The sequence below is a fragment of the Phyllostomus hastatus genome, unplaced genomic scaffold, assembly GCF_019186645.2.
Source record: "Phyllostomus hastatus isolate PE091 unplaced genomic scaffold, TTU_PhHast_1.1 phas_contig_137, whole genome shotgun sequence".
Classification (NCBI taxonomy): Eukaryota; Metazoa; Chordata; class Mammalia; order Chiroptera; family Phyllostomidae; genus Phyllostomus; species Phyllostomus hastatus.
Genome location: NW_025333583.1, coordinates 432,595 through 440,035, shown reverse-complemented (window position 1 = coordinate 440,035; position 7,441 = coordinate 432,595). Strand labels below are relative to the sequence as shown.

Below are 7,441 nucleotides of genomic sequence, written 5' to 3'. Positions count from 1 at the left end.
AGAAAGAATATTCTCATGTATTTCTCCTGACCGCTTCTTATTTTGAATCTTGATTAACAAATAATTGAGGACATTGTGAGGAATTGTGGCTCAATGAGGGCATTTTGACGAGGCACTGGGCTTACGGGCCCGAACGGTTTACTTTTGCTCATCGGAGCACCAGCTGTGGCGCGGTCCGTGTTCCCGCAGGCTGTCCTCGGACGGCACTGGTTTCAGCCGGGCTTCCGACGGCAAGTTGAGACTGGGGTTCCTGGCAAACACCTCACGTTCAGATGATTCATTTTGCTTGGAAAGAGATCTGCAAGGCTTTTCAGTAGGACTGCTACAGTGTGAGTTGCACTTATTTAAATGCACAGTGTGATGCATTTGAGCATGAGTCTGTGGAACCCTCACCTTCGCTCACTCAAAATTTTCCTTGTGCCCTTTGCAATCCAGTCCTCGCTCCACATCCACACCCCCAGGCAACCTCTCCTCTGCCGTCTGCAAAGCTTCTGCTCTGGGCGCCTGTACTTTACCTCTAAGATGCCCATAGAAGGCTCCCTGCCAACCCCAGCTTTACTGAGCTATAAGTGACAAATGCAATTGTATATATTCGAAGTATACAATGTGGTGACTTGGCATACACATACATTGTGAAGTGACTACTATAATCTAATTAATATATCCATTAATATAGTTATCTTTTTTTTTGTAGTGAGATTGCTTAAGACCTACTGTCTTAGCAAATTTCAAGTAAAAATACGGTATTGTTAACTATAGTCACCATGCTGTACATTAGATCCTCAGAACTTATAACAAAAAGTTGTGCCCCATTTCTCCCCATTTATATCTCCCCATTTCCCCCATCCTTCAGCTCCTGGCAACCACCATTCCACTCTCTGTGTCTGTGAGTTTGGCTTTTATTTTTAGATTCTGCATATGAGTGAGGTCATACAGTATTTGCCTTTCTCTCTCTGACTCATTTCACTTAATGTCCTAAAATTTCATCCATGTTGTCACAAAAGACAGGATTTTCTTTCTTTTTTTTGTGGCTGAATAATATTTCTTTGTATACATGCACCACATTTTCTTTAGCCATCAATCCACTGACAAACATTTAGCTGTGTTTGCATATCTCAGCTTTGTAAATAACGCTGCGATGAACATGGGAGGGGGCAGATGAATCTTCGAGATCCTGATTTTCGTCTCCCCTTGAAAGCTGTCTCCTCTGTGCAACAACACAGATGAGTCTTGGAAATATAATGATAAGTAAAAGAGGTCAGTCACAAAAGACCACATAGCGCGTGATTCCATTTATGTGAAATGTCCACAGGATGCACATCTATGGAGACAGAAGTAGATTAGGGGTTGCCTAGGGCTGCAGATGTTGGGCAGAAAATAGAGGGGGGGCTGCTAATGGGTCAGGGCTTGTTTGGTTTTTGTTTTTGGTTTGCTTTGGGGTTTTTTTGTAATTTACTGGCTTTTAGGATATTCACAGACTTACACAACTCATCACCAAAATCACTTTTAGAGCATTTTCATCACCCAAATTTAAAGTCTCCCTGAAGTGACTAGCATGAACCATGTACAAACCAGTCTTGAGGATGGGTTATGATTTAAGCACAGTGCCAAATCCACTCCCGTGTACCTGGCGGGCAGGAAACAGTGACTCTCTTCCTCAGCCACATCTTCAGCAATAGCCTCCAGGCAGTCGTGGTTGGCATGGTCCCATCCTGCCTTCGTCTAATGCACATGCATGGAAGAGCCTACCTATTTTCAAGTTTATCTGTCTATTTCCTGCTTCCCGGTCCCTACAATCTTCCCTTTGTCTTGCTGCCTGAGCCCGCCTGTCTGATGGGCAGGCTGTAACAGAGCCCTCGTGTTTTCCTGCGTATCCTCGGCCTGAATCACATGAGGTCACTGGCTTTTCCTTAGGGGTGTTCTGAGCAAGGACAGGAGAGAAATCCCAAGCACTTCGGGTATGAATTTTCTTCCCGGTTTCAGACCTCCCCAGACTTTATCTCAAAGCAAGAACAAAACTTCCACTGCCCCGAATAGTTTCCGGCCTACATTTACCATGAATTCAAATTCATAGAACAGATCAACGTGAAGAGATACATGGCAAACTCAGGGACATGTTTCTATCTTTACGTTAGTCTTCCAGGTTTTTTTACATTTTCTTTTCTGATAAAAATAACCGGTATTGTCATGTAGTAGCATACGATTTCATAACAGGAGAAGGTCTAAAAATGCCAGTTCTGTCACTAACTTGGAAATTAAATACTTTCTCACATATGTGTCTTAAAGCAGTAAGCTTGGTTTGTGGGGGTTGTATTCTAGTTTTGTTGGTTAATATTATACATTATTTATTTAACTTTTATGAAATCAGGAATGTTACTAGCAAAATCGTTAATACTTTTTCCTGTACCTATAGGTTTTTCCTCTTTTATTTAATACCCATTTCCCTGAAAAGTTGCATGTAGATCAAATAGTATTTTAAATGTTCTCAGGTTATTATTCACTAATGGAAATGCCCAGTGAATCCTTCTGAGGCCAGAAAAATCCTCATATACCGATATATTTATATACCAAGTTTGTGTTTTATAGGTTTGGATTTAAATGTTATTATTTCCCTTAGAGCAGAGCACACTTAAAATGTATATTTTAAACATATTTGAGTGTCCAAGGAGAGATCGTTGGGATTAAACATCTGTGCTCAGTACTCAAAAGTCAAGTGCGCATCCTTTGCTTTGAGAATGTGAGCAATGAATAGGACTAAGTTTGGGACTCCATGAACATAAGTGAGAAAGATCGGACACTTCCTCTTGTCAGGTGTGACCACAATGTGGCTTTCTTTGTGGGTACAAATGTTTCTGATGCAACCGGTTGAAGAGATGTGGGTGCTATAAACCTAAGAAGCGAAGGGTTTGGTTGGGAGCTCCCGAGTCATTCTCTTCTTGTGGGACGGGTTTTATTGGGTAAAAGTGATACAAACTATTGCAGGCCGATGAATAGTTTAAGGGAGAATCAGTAGACAGGTTCTTTTACTTTACATAGGACGAAGATGTTTCTCTTTTCTATGATTATTTTGGGTGGATGTCTTACACTTCTACTTTTTACCTGTAAGCTGGACAAACAAACCTAGGAAACCTGTTGGAGCAATGCTCTTGAACCTCTCTGCTCTGTCCTGCCTGTGACCTTGGGCTTCTTCCTTCCTCTTTCTACCTGACTCCTGTGGACTTGGCCTAGTGTCTCAGGGCCCTAGTTTTCTCTTTATCTTGGTGACCGTGGATCTTCCTCTCCAGGTGTTTCCTGTAACTTTGCTCACCAGGCCAGTCCCCCCGCTGGGCCTACTACCCCTGGCTCCTTTGCAAGAGAGGATCAGCTGATTTCAATGTATTGTGAAGGCCGGAGGCCAGCATTAGGAAACGTGTAGGACTGTGTAACCAGTGATTACGAAAACCAAGGAGCTGCCTCTTCCTGGCTGTGAAGTGGCAGCGTCTGTGTGACAGGCTGAGAACTCGGAGTGCTTAGGTGTTCAGGCTGTGATGTCGGTCGGACCTGAGCTGGAGGCCCCGCTCCCTGCCCCTGCAGCTGTGTGTCCTGGACATGGGCCCTAGCGTGGGCTTGATGACAGTGCCACGGCGAAGGTTTATTGTGAGGATTAACTAAGAGAACGTAGGGAGCCCTGGCTGGTGTGGCTCAGCAGATGGAGTTCTGGCTTTCGAACCAAACGGTTGCCAGTTCGATTCTCAGTCAGGGCACATGCCTGGGCTGCCAGCCAGATCCCTAGTGAGGGGTGCAGGAGAGGCAACCACACATTGATGTGTCTCTCCCTGTCTTTCTCCCTCCCTTCCCTTCTCTCTAAAAATAAATTTAAAAAATCTTAAACAAAAGGTAATGTATGGGAAACATAGTGCTTGGCACATAATGAGGGACTTGTTTCTGAAGTAACGATAACGATGTTATCTAAACCTATTCCACTTGGGAGCAAAAGTTGCCTTTTGAAAGAGAGCATCAATTAGTGGTTGAGAGCATGGGCCCCGGACTTCATGGCTTGGATTCAAACCCCAACCGTCACCACTTATTTCACCTCTTAATGAGCTTAAGAGGTGAAATAGCACCTCTACGTCTCAGTGTCCTCTTTTGTAAAATGGGAAGGAAGAGGAGGAGAGGAAGAGGAGGAGGAAGATCACATGTCTCTTAGGTGGTTGTGAGCTTTAAATGATTTAGAGTACATAGCTGATATGTGCCTCCCAGCACGATGCACTGAGAAGGAGGCAGCATCCCTTCTGTGATAATCTTGACAAAAATATTTATAGATACGTAACCTAAGTCCACCCTAGGAGGAAACATCAGCCCAACCTGAATGATATGGATATTCTAGAAAATAATGCCTGTACTCTTCAAGAAGGTCAGCATTGTGAAAGATTCAGGAAGACCCAGGGAGACTCGGGAGCAGAGCAAGTTCAAGGAGATAGGAGAGACAGGACAACTAAATGCAGCGTGTGGTCCAGGGTTGCTCTTATCGATGGTAGGTAGTCATGGGCTAAATCCGATTCAGGTCTGGAGATTAGGGGATGATTTTGAAAATTGTTACTGTGTTGATGTAAGCGGATGTCCTCGCTTTGGGGAAATGCTCACTGAAGTATTCAATACTGACAAGTAAAGAAGAATTTGAAAAGCATGGCGAGTCCTTAGAACAATGCCCGGCACGTGGCATGGCAAGAGTGTTCACTGTGAGTTTCTCACTGAAATTTTTTTGGTGCGGAATTCCATTTAGCACCAGACCGTGCTGTTGCGGTCTTCGCGAGCGATGTTGCAGGAAACGGTGGCGAAGCACCCTGCTTTTTCTTGTCCTGCTTCCCAGCCTTGGTTTTGGGATCTTATGCATTCCCAGGAAATACAGGAAATCTACAAGGACTTTCCTTCGCTTGGACTCAACATCTCTCCGTTTCTCTTGGTTCTTCCTGCTCTCTCTACCTCTCCTTTATGGGCCTCAGTTTAGTGCATTTGGATCATGGAAAGGGAGACTACCTGTGGTGCCTGGAGCAGGACGGGGTGGATGGGACTCATCTTCCCCAGCAGAGCAACCCAGCTGCTGGGCACTGAGAGGGCAGCTCAGCCTAGAGGAATGGAACATTAGCCAGGAGGAGTATCCCCCAGGGGTGTACTTTAAATACTTTACTATGGTCCCTCCCCCCTTGTGGGATGAAATAATCAGGTGGAATATGGGAGAAGGGTGGTAAAATAAAAATCCCTATCTAAACGATTGCAGGTCCCCAATTTTTTTGTCAATAGCTCCATAGGGGATAAGGTGGCCAGACAAAAACAGAGCTGTCTTTCAAAACCATTGTCATGCGTGGATGGCTAAATCCCAAACCCAGCTCTCAATGCCTTTTACCTTGGGGTGTGTGCGCTGAGCAAATGGGGTTACCCTGGTTGCTTGGAAGCTCTCAGGCTTCGTTGTAGCTGAGGCTAGCGTTTTATATGAGTGTACAACTAGCCTGGGTCCTACCCAGCTGAACCCCAGTGGGGTCTTAGGGTGCATGTGTGAAACAAAGATCACACACACAGTCCAACGTGCTTCCCTTGGCTTTATTTTTATTTTTATTTTTTTAATTTTAATTGTTGTTCAAGTACACTTTTCTGTCCTATACCCCCATCCCATTCCCTTGGCTTTAAACCTCTCTGGAGAGAGGATTGCCAATGCGAAGGATGAGAAAACATGACTTGGCCCTTCTCGGTTTGTGTTACCTGCGAGGAGTGGGAGGGGCATTGTTCCGACAGGTTGTGTTGGCTGCAAAAGTAAAGCAGGGCGTGCTTCTTGGGTGGCAGGCGTGTCCGTCAGGATGATTTGAGGCAGTCTCTCAAAACCCAAATCGGTGATAGACACGTGAATGTCCAATTCTATGTTAATCCTTTGAATAGTCAGAGAGAAAGTCTCAGGAGTTGCAAGAGCCAGCTTAGGGGCATCAGCAAGGGGTCCTTTCAAGCCAGAATTTCATAGCCTTGTTTGTTTTCATTCCCTTATTTATGGCTTTATTTATTTATTTAACAGCAGTGACCGAGAGCTCCCCTGTGCCAGGGGAGTTTCAGGTGATGTAGAAAGTTACTCTGCACAGAGCTGAGGGGAGCCGCTGCACCCATAGAGCGAGCTCTCCAGGGAGCATCAAATGCGCCACATTTCAGGTGGTGACAAGTGTTCTATACACAGTGAAACCCAGGAGGCTGAGGGGAGCGACGGGAGGGTTGCTCTCTTCTTTCGTGCGTTTAGGTTGGTCTTGGCAAGGGTTAGAGCTGCTTTTCATTTTCACTTCCTTTTACAATAAGTTAAATTAAAAGCTGAGTTCCTGTAGGAAAATGATCAGGAAATAATCGTCCAGCAAGATGGTATATAAATACCTGACATTTGGCATACGTTCGTTCTAGGCTGTAGTTCCAGGGCTTGGCTGAACATTAGGATCACCTGGGGAGTTTTTAAAAATTCCAGATGGTCAAGCCACACACTCCAGACCAAGTGCATCAGAACAATATGGCAAGCAACCGCCCATCCCCCACCCCCTCCCGGGATTTATTTTATGGAGAATGAACTGGAGAGTGAACGAAAGAGCCGTCTGACTCGGATGTCAGACAGGCCAGGAGGAGGGGCCCCGGATCAGACAGTGAGCTGGGGGGAGCGGGGGGATCTGCTCATTGGATGGTGAGCCCCCCGCACTTGACACCAGTCCTGCTACCCAGACACCATCAGCCTGACTTGTATTTCCCAAACGGGAGACTGGAAGATTCTTCCCCGCAGAAAGTAACTGGGCCCAAGAACAATGACTTGTAAACAATGATGCTTTCAGGGTGCCCAATGAAAAAGTTGCCTTTCTACCCAGTCATAACCAGTACGACTCACCCTTTGGCACACTCTTCCCTGCCCATGAACACGGAGCTTCTAATCAGCTTTCCAACAAAGCACTATAGGAAGGAAGTCCAAATCTAGGCACAGTAAGTTAACTGAGTTCTAAGGAGTTGGTTACAGCAGTGGAATTGAGGATGGTCCAATCATGAGTTAAGGAGGTCACACAGCAGTGGTAGCTGTAGGTGGTACCACTCACCTGGCCCACTGTTGGTGTCTGCTGGCTAAGGAGCATGGCTTTGCTGACAGTGAGCCTGGCACTGAGCTGTCTCTGGTGAGAAGTGATCCATGCCCATGCGATGGGGCATTCTTGCTCTCTGACCATAAAAATTGGCTTGAGAATGGACTCATGGCCTAAACCATACAAACCACTCCCGTTTTGCCAGACTTGCGAAGCTGGTGGGACCCACACCTGAAACTGCCAGGGGGATGGATCTCTTGCTGTCTCACGGAGCACAGGGGGGTGCATGAAGAGAAGAGAGCCAACAGTTGGAGAAAGAAGTGATGCCCTCATTTGAGTAGGTGGGCCCAGCCACACTTTCTGGAATCTTCTGTGCC

General features: G+C 45.8%; 1 protein-coding gene across 1 annotated transcript in view; it reads left to right on the top strand.

The window, feature by feature from the left end:
• The window catches only part of LOC123829407 (olfactory receptor 10A7-like), a 42,213-nt gene that overhangs the window by 1,334 nt on the left and 33,438 nt on the right, over positions 1 to 7,441 (top strand). The gene's annotated exons all lie outside the window — the stretch shown is intronic.